Consider the following 13,717-nt stretch of genomic DNA (forward strand, 5'->3'; position numbering starts at 1 on the left):
ATGGAGTATGTCAGATGACTGAAGTATGTATTCGTTTACCAAGGTTTAAATATTGCAATTCAACTGTACACTAATGTTTACATAGGAAAGACCTGTAGTTGGCTGCAGTGAACACACCAGGAGCGATAGTGGGGCACCAACATCTGCAAAAAGAGTTGCCAAAGGGTACAGTGAGTGGTCATAGAAGTGGGAAATCATAGCCTGCCAGTGACAATGTGAAACAAAAAACTGACAATGAAATGCGAAGTAACACTGTCTTACCTGTGTGTCATTGGAAGTGTTGTCTAATCACTGCAGTTCTGTTGTCCTCATCCTCATCCTCTGCCTCCTCATCTTCACTGTCCACAAGATCCACTGCTGCCACACGGCCATCTCCAACCTCCTCCTCCTGCAGAAAAGGTACATGGCGTCTCAAGGCAAAGTTATGCAACATGCAGCATGCCACGATTATCTGGCAGACCTTCTTGGGTGAGTAGCACAGGGATCCACCAGTCAGATGGAGGCACCGAAACCTGGCCTTCAGGGGGCCAAATGCATGTTCAATGATCCTTCTTGTTTGCCCATGTGCCTCATTGTAACGTTCCTCAGCCCTTGTCCTTGGATTCCTCACAGGGGTCAGTAGCCATGATAGGTTGGGGTAACCTGAGTCACCTGCAAATATCGTTGGCCAACTGTTAGCCACACACTATCCCTTGTGGCCAACACCATACCATACATCAACATCCACTGGGTGGGAACCAGGGCTCATCTATTAGCCACACCCTCTGCCACTGTAGTTGGCCCATCACAATTGGGATGCTGCTATTCCTCAGGATAAAGGCATCATGCACCGACCCAGGATACTTAGCATTGACATGGAATCCGCCAAACACACCATCTGCACATTCATCAAGTGAAAACATTTTTGATTTCTAAAGACTATTTCATTTTGCCGGGTGGGGGGGACAAATGCAATATGTGTTTCATCAATCGCCCCAATTATGTTGGGGATATGCCCCATTGCATAGAAGTCAGCCTTCATCATGGGCAAATCCTCCACCTTGGGGAAAACAATGTAGCTACACATGTGTTTAATCAGGGCAGCCAACACTCTTGTCAGCACAATTGAGAACATTGGCTGTGACATTTCTGCTGCCAAGCCCACTGTCACTTGGAAAGAACCAGTTGCCAGGAAATGGAGCACTGATAGAACAAGAGGGGGGATCCCAGTGGAGTGAGTGGAGTGAGTGTAGACGCAACTGGGAGGGAGGTGGAGGAGGAGGGGGCCACAGTGGAGGTGACAGATAGCAGATATCAGGTCAGGCTCCAATTGGGCACACAGCTCCGTGATTGTGGCCCTGTCCAGTCTATAGGTGAGGATAATGTGCCTGTCCTCCTTTGTTGTCAAGTCCACCAGGGGTCTGTACACAGGGGGATGTCTCCATCTCCTATTCATCTGCAGCGGTTGCAATCTATGGGGTAAAAAAGTGAGGAGACGGTCATAGTCTGTACATTTTAGCCACTAAAGTTCAATGCATGATGTGAATTTCAAGTGTATTAGGGGCATATGTCCTGTATGTACAATTGTGTTCTGTGACGCAGCTATGTTCAATACACTGCCCCCCAACCCCTGAAATGGCGTCCGCCTGTCCTGTATGGAGGGACATGTGGAAGTGAGGTAATTCCGCGGACGTTGTGCGCTGTTGCAGGAGGCGGTCGGGATTCTCCGTGCAGTGCCTCATTTGATAATATTGGGCCCTATGGGGTACAGTGGCCAATGGTGATGTATGCCGGCGGTGACGGTATGCACCGCCGCGGACATCACCGCCATGACTGTGACTGGGGAAAGGGCCCCTGCCTTCACCTCGGCAGAGTTGGAGCGACCAGTGGATGGGGTCTTACCCCAGTACGGACTGCTGTGTGGGCCTCTAGACCAACAGGTGAGTACACTGTGAGCACGATGCATGGGGCATGGAGTGCTGTGTGTGAAGGCCTCGTGTGGGGGGGATTGGTGGATGGGCCCAGGGCAGCGTGCAGCATGTATGCTGGGCCATGTCTGTGCGAAAGGGGATGGGAGGGGCTATGGTGGGCCATGAGTGGAACAGCCAGGACGGTCTAACTAATACCTTTCCCTGTGTATTTTTCCCATGCAGGTCAGCGCCCATCAAAAGAAGGGTATTGCGTGCCATCGCAAAGGACGTGCGGACCCTGGGGGTCTAGGGCAAGTGGAGCACCCACTGTCGGAAACGGCAGGAGGACCTGAGGCGCTGGGCACGGAAGATGGCAGAGGCCCAGCTGGGGATGGCCTCCCAACGAGGAAGGGGTGCCCGTCGAACCCTGACCACCCTGATGGCCCACATACTGGCGGTGGCCTATCTGAAGCTGGATGGGCGCTTGAGGGCATCACAGCAGCCACAATGGGTTAGTACAGTGCCCATCATTACAACTTATGCCTGGTGGGGTAGTATCCGGGTGGGGGATGTGTGTCTGTGGGTGCCCCTAGGCCAGGCCTGACATTGCAGAGTAGGTCCCATGTTGGACAGGGATCTGATGTGAAATTCCTCCAACCTACCTAGTAGGTATCCACTACTGGGCAGGGCTGTGTTGGTCCCAGGTATGCTGCAGTTGGCAGTATATGTCCCCCATGCCCTGATGACTAGCATTGTTACTGGTAGTACATTGCATAGTGTGTAGGGCTGTTCCTGGTGTGTGAGGGTGGTATGTACACCAACAGTGGTGTTGGTGCAGCCATTGACCAAGTGTATCCTTTGTCCCGCCCCCCCCCCTTTTTGTTTTGTCACCCTGTCCTTATGTGCATTAGCATCATCTGGCAGAGGAGCAAACGCACCTTTGAAGGATGGAGCTGCATCCCACAGGACCCAGGAGAGTCCACCAATGCTGAGGGCACCATTGTGACGGAGGGCGAGGGGAGCACCACAGCGGAGACTGGAGAGGACAGTTCGGACACGGATACCTCCTCCGATGGAAGCTCCCTGGTGGTGGCGGACACCTCTGTGCCCGCTCCAGCTACAGGTACAGCTGCCACCCCCGTACCAGCACTGCCCTCCCAGCAGCCCCTCATCGAGTTGCCCGTGCCTGCTCACCCAGGAGGCATCTCCCTTGCCTCAGGCACCTCAGGCCCTGCCCCAGTTAGCCCTGCTGCCCTGAGTGAGGAGGCTATTGATCTCTTGTGATCCATCTCTATTGGGCAGTCAACCATTCTGAATGCCATCCAGGGGCTGGCAGCCCAAATGCAACAGACCAATGCATTTCTGGAGGGCATTCACACTGGCTTGGGGGCCCAACAGAGATCAATCCAGGCTCTGGCCTCCTCTCTGATGGCAGCCATTGTCCCTGTTTCCACCCTCCAACTTCCTCTTCCCAATCCCATTCCCCTCAACCCTAGCCTGTCCCAAGCACACAGGCAGACGAGCATGCACACAGGACAACACACAAGAGTGGCTCAGGCAAACACAGGCACCACACTTCCTCCCACTGGCACTCACACAAACACCATCCAGATGCATACATACTAATATCCAATGCCTCCACTGTGGTCCAATCCTCCTCATCCTCTACCTCCCTCCCAGGTGCGTCTACACTCACACCTGCATGCACTACATCCTCATCCACTACCTCCATCACCAGCACACCTATCAGAACACCCACCTCACTGGCAGTCACCACCCCAATATCCATGCACACTCACATACATGTGTACTCTCCCATTGTGTCTGTGCCCCCTCTTCCCAAAGTACACAAAAGCAAGCACTCAGACACCCAACAGACATCCACCTCACAACAGCATCCAGCCCATGCACCTGCACCCAACCGCTCCCTCTTCCTCCACTCCAAGACCTTCTCCCTCTTCCCACCCCAATGTCCCTAAGAAACTTTTCTTCTCCACCATTGACCTCTTCCCTACCCCTCCCCCCCATCCTTCACGTCTGGCCAGAGTGGCTAAAACCCAGGCAAGTACCTCAGCTACCCAGTACACGGGCCCAGTAGAGTTCCACAGCAACCCGTGGTGGGAAAGTATCCCGGGCAACAGGCAGCCACACTGAAAGGGTGCCTGCCCCAAGTGCTGCCAGGAATGGCAAAGAACCCTCCCCAGCTGCTGCTGTGAAGGTCAAGGTGCCACCCCCAGCTGCTGCCAGGAAGGTCAAGGTGCCACCCCCAGCTGCTGCCAGGAAGGGCAAGGAGCACTCCCCAGCTGCTGCCTGGAAGGGCAAGGATCAATCCCCAGCTAGTGCCAGGAAGGACAAAGAGCAATTTCCAGCTATTGCCAGGAAGGGCAAGGGGCCTGCACCAGCAGGCAGAAAGGACAAGGGGCCTGGTGCTGGGACTCAGTCGGAGCCCCCAATACCAACCATGGTGGTACAGCCATCCGAGGCTGCAAAGGATGGGCAGGCGCCTCCCCCAACCACCACCAGCAGCAGCAGCAGCACCACCACCAGCAGTGGGCAGCCGTCCGAGGCTGCAGGGGATGGGCAGGAGCCTCCCCCCACCACCACCAGCAACAGCAGCACCAACACCAGCAGTGGACAGCCGTCCATGGCTGCAGGGGATGGGCTGGAGCCTCCCCCCCACCACCAGTGGCAGCATAAGCAGCACCACCACTGAGCAGGTGTTACCGCCGCCGGACAGTCTGAAGTCCTGCATCCCTAGACTGTTGTGCAGCCTGCCCCCTGCAAATCCTGTGGGTATGACACCCACCTGAGAGACTGTGACCTTGCACTCCCCAAGATCTGCATCACGGAGCTCGATGCCCTCTCCAGAACCAGTGGGTATGGCATCCACTCACTCCATCCTCTCCAGGATGAAGATCACAGGGCACGATGCCCCCTCCAGAACCAGGGGGTATGGCACCCACTCACCCCATCACCTCCAGGATCAAGATCACAGGGCATGATGCCCCACCAGAACCACTGGTAAAGACACCCACTTGAGAGATTGTGGCCTTGCACTCCCCAGGGCCAAGCACAGGGCATGTTGCCCCCTCCAGAGCATGTGGGGAAGTCACCCACTTGAGAGACTGTGGCCTTGCACTCCCCAGGACCAAGCACAGGGCATGTTGCCCCCTCCAGAGCATGTGGGGAAGTCACCCACTTGGGAGCCTCTGGCCTTGCACTCCCCAGGACCAAGCACAGGGTATGTTGCCCCCTCCAGAGCATGTGGGCAAGTCACCCACTTGAAAGACTGTGGCCTTGCACTCCCCAGGACAAAGCACAGGGCATGTTGTCCCCTCCAGAGCATGTGGGCAAGTCACCCACTTGAGAGACTGTGGCCTTGCACTCCCCAGGACAAAGCACAGGGCATGTTGTCCCCTCCAGAGCATGTGGGCAAGTCACCCACTTTAGAGACTGTGGCCGTGCACTCCCCAGGACAAAGCAGTGGGCAAATCACCCACTTGAGAGACTGTGGCCTTGCACTCCCCAGGACAAAGCAGTGGGCAAATCACCCACTTGAGAGACTGTGGCCTTGCACTCCCCAGGACAAAGCAGTGGGCAAATCACCCACTTGAGAGACTGTGGCCTTGCACTCCCCAGGACAGCGCACAGGGCATGTTGCGCCCTCCAGGACCAGTGGTGTTGTTCCATCTGACGGCTGAGGTGCACCCCGTTCCCCCTCTCCCTGAGGTGCCTGCCTATTTTCAAACTGATGCCCCTGCAGTGTTCTCTCTGTGTTGTTGCAGGAGTCAAGTGGGGCCTTGGACTTTGTAATGTGGCCCTGTGGCCCACACAGATTGAGGACTGGGCAGTGTCTCTTGATTTGTACATATGTATATAGTTTTAGATGGGATGTACGTATTTCCACTTAATTTATATTATTACACTCACTTTCATCTATTCCTGTGGTCTTTGCATTATTTCTGAGGGGTACTGGGTAAATATGTTATGTTACTGCATCTGCTTGTGTGTATGGTGTTGGGGGTGGGTGTGTTGCGTGTTGCGTGTGTGTTTCACTCTCTTTTTCCTCCCCCCTCCCCTGTGTGCTAGGCGGCTGTACTCACCGTGGTCATCTTCGCCATCGTTGGTGTTCATGGTGGAGCAGGACGTGGAAAATCATGAGGAAAATCTGCAGTTCCGGCTCCATGGTGGCGTGGTTCTTCCCTGAGTCTCCAATGGCGAGTTGTTTCCTTTCTGTGCAGTGTTTCCGCCAAGCTTTTGATGTTGTTTGTACCGCCCCAGAAAAGGTGGTGGATTTGTCGGTCATAATACAGTGGGTGGAACATTAGTGTCCGCCTGGCTGTTGCCGGCTACCGCTGTGGTGCCTGTTGATTCTGCCCTGGCGGTCTGTGTGGTGAAGTGGCTGTCTGTCTGAGCTCTTTCCACCATGGTCATAATATGGCGGTATTTACCACCAGCCTGTGAGCAGTATTACTGCCGCTTTATCACCGACAGCCAGGGTTGTAATGAGGGCCACAGTGCTCTAGTGAAAGGGAGCAGCAGAAAAGCGCCATATCTTAGCTAATAGGGCACACTTCGTCATGCAACACAGTGCAGCAACTTTGCTTGCTGCCTTGCGTTGCAAGAAACATTTGTAAATCTGCCCCTAGATTCTAATTATGACTGTAGCAACATTATGGAGCATAAATTTAAGCACATCAGGTTTTTTCACTAGAGATGGATGAGCCATTGAAAACTCAATACGGGCTTGAGCTACATGCCTGTCTCTGAGTCATCTTGAGGTCACCTTGGGCCCTGAAGCTGAAAAGGAGCCGAGCTTTACTGTGGTTGCTGCATGGCACTCAGCCACCAAGAAATAAAGACATAGGGCCTGAATACAACTTTGGCGAGGGGGTTAATCCATCCCAAATGTGACGGATATCCCGCCCACCGTATTACAAGTTCCATAGGATATAATGGACTCGTAATACGGCAGCCGGAAAATCCGTCACATTTGGGACAAATTAAGCCACTCCGCCAAAGTTGTAATCAGGCCCAAAGATTTGATGACAAACCTTCGACTTAAAACAGACAAGAGAGAAGAATATTCACAGCTAGTGGCTGAATTGCATAGCAAAATACAAGAAATCAAAGCTTCTCTGCTTGACGAAACAGTGTGATCCTGGGCAAATATATTTAACTGAGAAAAAGTTTTCTTCAGTATCACATTTGAGAGAGCCTTCAAATATGGGTGTTCGGGATGTAAGATATTGAATAACCTCATTTTCATTTAATAACTGCAGTGCTGCTCTGTCTGCAAAAAATATATATTCTACACATCATATATTGGGTGTGCCTATGAGTGCACCTTGTAATATCTCAGCTCAAAATGTGTCCTGTACCAAACAGGATTCATTTTTGTACAGCCCATAATGGCCTCAGTAGTACATATGAAAGAGTCATTAAATACTAAAGTTCCGAATGCACGCTGTGCAAAAAGGAATTATTTTTTGTACAGCGTGCATCATCCTGGGCTCACACATTTTAAGGCACTCTCATGACCTAACTAGCACATATGAGAGCACCTTGGACAAGTCAAACTGAGGATGGGGCTGTACTAAAAGGAATTCTTTTTTTGTACAACACACACCTAAGGCCTGCATATTTCAAAACACCCTCATATTTGCTAATGAAGTGCTGCACATTATTATATCATGATTGAGTCAGAAGAGACACTCAAGACTCTCCCCTACCCCAGCCTGCATTAACAATACCACCAACTGCTGATTCTGACTGGCGACCTACAAACTGCATATTTAGTTACATTAATCATACATGGACGGCATGGTGGTTTATGTGCTGTACCTGTTTGTGGAAATTGTGTGATCCAGGGGAAGTATTATACTTCACCAAGAATCCTTTTAATTCATTATCGTATTTGAGGTGGGCTTTAAATAAATTTTATGTAGTTTAGATTTTTACTGCAGACGGAGCGACATTGCAGTCTATTACTGGATTTATGCTATCCAATAACTCTTGTTTTTATTTCATTGTAATTGTATTTATATACCACTTACTACCCCTGATGAGGCGCCTAAGTGCTTTTCAGTGAGTAGTACGCTACTCCAGAACCCAAAAGGATTAGTGGTGGATTAATCTAGGGAAATAAGAGTTAATTTGAGAGGTGGACCTGTGAGTTTGTTAATTGGATTGAATAGAATAATGGAGGGATAGAAGAGGGAAGAATCTAGAAAGTGTTAGCTAGGAGATCATAGTAGTAAGATGAGGTTTGGGATGAGTAAAAGGAGTGATGGAGGAGGGAAGAATCTGTAGAAAGGGATTAGGGAGAACATAGTATTAAAATGAGGTTTGGAAGGTGTCCAAGGAGACATACTTGAGGAAAACATTTAGTAGGGTTGTTTGGGAGATCAAAGTAGTAAAAAGAGATTTGGGGAGAGCCCAGAGAGGTAGAGGAGGGATGAGTCTAGAAAGGGTTATTTTGGAGCTCATAGTAGTAGAATGAGGTTTCGGATGAGTCAGACAGCTGAGAGATAGAATAGATTGAGAGAGGTAAAGGGTGAGGTAGTAGTGCATTGGAGAGAGTGTTTTTTTCCTCTTGTACAATAGGAGTAAAGTAATAAATATATTGATACTTGGAGTTAAGTTGTAGTCATGTATGCTCTTTAGCCCACTGCTCCAGTCACAACATATTTATAATTTTGTTAAACTCAGGTCAGCAATATTTGGCACGCAGTTCCTTCTTGTAATGGGACATAAAATAAGCCGATCCAACTTTCCTTTCGTTAATGATGCGCTATCTTGTCACTTTTGGTACCAGAGGTACTGTTGACTAAGATTTTGAAGTTTTTCCTAGATATCTCTGGAAAATGTAATTGATTGACTGTGGCATTTAGATACTTGACAGTTTATGCTATTTAACAGGAAGTTTTGGGTCATTTTTCTCCCAGAAATGTGGCATGTATATCAAGCCACATTTGTCAGGTATTGAAGCATTTCAGTCACTGGCAAAACAATCAGACAGAGGTCACGCAACAGCAATGGACTGAAAAGAGTTTCAAAGTCACAATATTTAAAAAAGGATAATTTGTTTAAGCTAGGAAGTTATGTATGTTTAATGTCACTAGTTCTGTCTAGGATAATTTGTTTAAGGTAGGAAGTTCTGTAAGTTTAATGTTACTGCTTCTGTCTAGTGCACATTTTAGCATGCCAAATGGCAGACCTGAAAAATTCTTCATGTTCAGAATTAGGGAAGTCCATGATTAATTATACATTAATCAATGGTTGCCGTTCCATCAACGTCAACTTATGATTTTGACTTGAGCAAAGGGGGTTGTAAAACATTCTGGAAATTATTTGCTGACAGAATGGTGATCAGTCAATGAGTTCATCGTACTGCGAAGGTCTGCCTTTAGAAATGGGAAAATCACTTTTGAGTTCTTTATAGCAAGGTGAAGGATTCTACTCATGTGGCAAACCTAAAGCTGATGATTTTTTTCTTTGCTTCACGGGGTGTCTTGTGTGTGAGAATATTGTGATGTGGGGAGACTAGAGCAACAACAGTTATAAAAACAAGCAGTTGCAATGCAATGGGTCTCGCGTTTGCTCGAATTAGAGCTATTAGCGTTTTATACTGCTAACCGGACTTTTCTTGCCACATAAACTGAAAAGTAAAACAGTTTCATATAAGCGAGCTTATGGACGCCATGAGCACGAAGCAGATACACAAAAAGAAACAGAATTTTGCTCGCAGTGAAACGTATTGGCAAAAGTGCAATTATCCATGTAACCGGCAAAAGTGCAATTAACCACGTAACCGGGAAAAGTGCAATTATCCATGTAACAGGGTTGATGTCATGCAAAGCGCTCAATTACTGCCCAGCAGGATCATACTGTCTACGAAATAAAAAGAAAAAGTAGTCCAGAAAGCATACGGAAAACATCGAGCCCGTATGTTTTCAGTAGTTTGCCGGTGTGCTCGAGGAGTGCTAAGCACCAGAAAAGGCATGACATGTGCATGCCTTTCAATAATGAAATAAAACTTATTTTAAAAAGCAAGTCCACAAAGCAACCAAACTTATAAGCGTGACATGGGCATGGCTATAAACCCAAAGAGAGATTACACCAGGGACAGAGCGCTTTGTGTGCCCGACCCTAATAATACTTAGAGAGTACAACTGATGTGAAAACAACAATAAATGTAGTTCTACACTGGGTGCAGCTGTTGCATAATGAGGAACAAATAGAGTGCTGAGTGGGCAACTGCACAGAATTAATGAATATAGTGTTGCAGGGGGTGGAACTTATGCAAGAAGAGCTATGATTCTGGTACTTCAAAGGGTGCACCAGATGCAAAATGCAAAAGCCAGAGGACAGCATTGGGTGTAACTGATGCATGATAATGAACATAGGGCTGCACTGGGTGAGAGGGCATTAAAGAGGGTGAAACCGATGCATAGTAGAAATGACTGTACCACTGCCGGGAGTTCAGCTCATACAAATACTGCAATAACGAGTGTTTTGTAAAACAGCACTGAATATAGTGGTTCATGATGAATAAAAGCAGAAATTATTGTGCTTTTGTCATTGGAACTTAAGTATAAAACTTATGCGTGACTTTAGGGTTGGGGGGGCAGTAGGTGGCACACAATGTTTGTCAAAGGACCATTAGTGTTGAAGGGGGATGAAACTGACACAAAAAGAGCAATAAATAAACACTTTTAAGAGTTTTCTCAATCATCCAGATGGGCAGCACTGTCACATAAGGTAATAAGACACACAACATAGCACATGCCCCAGATAGCAGGATGTGTCAGCTCTGCAACAGGAAGGTGAAAAGAGGGCACTTGTCCATGCCATGGTTTAGTGCACACAGGCAGACGTTTGACAAGTTTTTGCATTTTTCTGTTGCTGCTTTACTTTTCACTTCCCCCAAGAATGCATGACTATTTCACATGATACTAATTGAGCACCAAGAAGCCTGCACCAGTGGCACAGTGTCAGAACATCCCATTTCCATGTAACCACTTATCCTTTTGAAGTTCGGAAGCGTCTAATTTCATGAATGAGTGTTGCACACGTTACCACACTGAATCTGCAGGTGTTTTCATTTTTTTTTGCTGTTTCTTCCCTTAGAAATGCAATCCTTTTGATAAGCCCCAAAGATATCCCTAGCCTTGTGTAGGGGCTATGAATATGTAATCTGGAATGCTCGACTCTTTTCTGCTCCCACCGAATAATTGTCATAGCCCACATGCAAAGAGATCCCTATCTGTGACCTTCCTTGGTGACAGGGAAGCTACAGCCTTACAAAGCTTATCAGGTGCCCCACTCCATCAGGAGCGGCCTGGTTTGGAGAGACTCAATAAGAGTCATCTGCTCCTAACCCAATCATTGTGCACAGTAGTCAGCGGTCTACCCATGGCATTCCTCGAAAAGTGAAATACTGCAAGATGGCAGAGCCAAAACATCCCAGTACTGCTTAAGAACTGGATGGTACATGGGAAATACATGATCTTTGTTCGACCTCACAAAGATGAGCAGCCACGCTGTCCATGCAGAATATCAAGCATGGACTGGTGAGTACCTCTGCAATGGGCACTCCACTCAATCCAATGAGCTATTTTGGTGGCACGGAATCTGTGCTCAGGGCTTCTTATAAAGCTGCCACTATTTGTACACACCCATTGCTGTGACCTTTTCTCTGACACTATTTTCTTTTTTCTGCACAGGGTTTTAGTAGGTCAGGAAGACAGCAAAGTGGTGCATTGCAAAGAGGTGAAATTCGAAAGTGGGGTAATTGAAATGCCTCACGTAGGCCAAGGATGAGTTACAACATCAATGCAGGCCAGCTTTTCATCTAGCTCAACAAGTTGAGCAGAACTGCAGCACAAACATGCTTAGTCCGTGAGTGAAGTGAACATGATACCATTTGTAGCAAGGGTGCTGAAGTCAAAAAAGGCAGAAACGACATTCACAGCAGCACACGAGGGCCGGCCTTAGCTCTGGTGGCGCCCTGGGCTACAATGTTGGTTGGCACCCCCCAATGACCACAGATTCCCTCACTACCATCCTTAACAGAGCCACTCAGGTCTCTATGACCACTCTCTCTCAGATGCATTTAATTAATTTTATAGTGCCACTCATACCAGTGTAGGGTGTCACAGCACTTTACATTGCACACACATTATACAGAGGCAATCAATCATAGGACTCTAAATCAATGTATAAGAAATGTTACATAAGACAGAGGACTACAAGGTGTAGGAGTCACCTCATACATACTAGTAAGCTGTATAGTTTAACCATGCTTGGAATGGAGAAGCACCCACTCAGAACTTAAACTTTAACACCATATTTGGGGTTTCTCTTTAAGAAGAATAGATGTCTACCTGAATGAACTCTTTTCCAAACATTAGGATAATGAAAGGCTGGGGGTGGGGGGACATAATGCTATAATCTATACCTTGCAATAAGCATGCATTTCTTTGTTGACAGTTAATAACTCACTGTTCTATATTATGATTTTAACTTATAAACTGCAAGGAAAAAAATGACATTGCTGACAAAAGTAGTAACCCGCTGACCTATGTGCATTATATCCACCTTGTGATCCATATGATACACCTTCTTTGCAGCAGGCATATTAACCCTCTGCACTACCTTAAAATTTCCACTACAGAAAACTTGATCTCTCTCCAGGTAGAATATTGATCACCCGAGTTATGTTGACATCTTTATTATTGCCTGTAAATTGCTGGAGGCAAGGAATGCCACAGCAGATGCTTTTACAACAATAATTTAAACCACCTGAAGTCAGCACCCGGTGCCGTAGCACTGGTTTACCGTCCTAGAGCCGCCCTGCTTGCATGCACATGCAAGAGTAGTACCTGCAAGAGGAGGGATGGCAGCACCCATGCCCGGTTTCCAGAGCAGCACCTTGAACAGCTGATCGCCTGAGGCAATGCCACTGAGCTCTAGAGCAGTGCTTCCCAACCTGTGGACCGGGGACCCCTGGGGGTCCGCAAAGCCTCCTCAGGGGGTCCGCGACTGCTTAAAAAATATGATAATATTAGGTCCCAGCTATCAGAAATGACTCAATGGGGGTCCTCGGGTTCCAATAATGATTAAGTGGGGGTCCCCGGGCTCCAGTACTGATAAAATGGGGGTCCACAGAAGTCAAAAGGTTGGGAACCACTGCTCTAGAGTCCCTGGGCAGGAATGATTGCGGTTCAGAAAGAGTAGGCCTCTCTGCGCAGCCTTTGGTGTCACCTGCGAGGTGAGCAGCCCGAGAGTCAGGCCATGCGGAGAGGGAAGGGGTGGAGGCCTTTTTCACAGGTTCCAACAGAGTTTAATGCATGATTATTGATGCCGGATATTTCTGTTTAAAGTTACTTTCCAAATTGGAAAGTAACTTTAACACAGCTGCATGTCAGCACAAACGTACAGGGTCTCAGAAATACTGGCCTTGATAATCATGCATTATATTCTATTAGAAACTGTGAAAAAGGCCATATCCAATTCATTCAAATCCTTATGCAGTTCATTCAGCATTGTATACAATTCAATGTGATTCATATCAAATTTCAGTGATGCACATATTCATTTTGAGAGCAGTGTTATTTGGCTCACTGTCATTTATATCTATTTAAAGATCTGTCATATTTGAACCATTCTGTAATGTTAATTTTTAATTAATTTTTTTAATTAGCTTTTATGTTATATCAACTCTATACAAAATAGTACACTTGTGTTCAGTGAATTAAAGTACCTTAACACATGGGGCAGCATATCTTAAATACATTAATAGCCCAGTAGTATCCCTCTTTTCC

Source organism: Pleurodeles waltl, chromosome 5 (genome assembly GCF_031143425.1).
Source record: "Pleurodeles waltl isolate 20211129_DDA chromosome 5, aPleWal1.hap1.20221129, whole genome shotgun sequence".
Taxonomy (NCBI): domain Eukaryota; kingdom Metazoa; phylum Chordata; class Amphibia; order Caudata; family Salamandridae; genus Pleurodeles; species Pleurodeles waltl.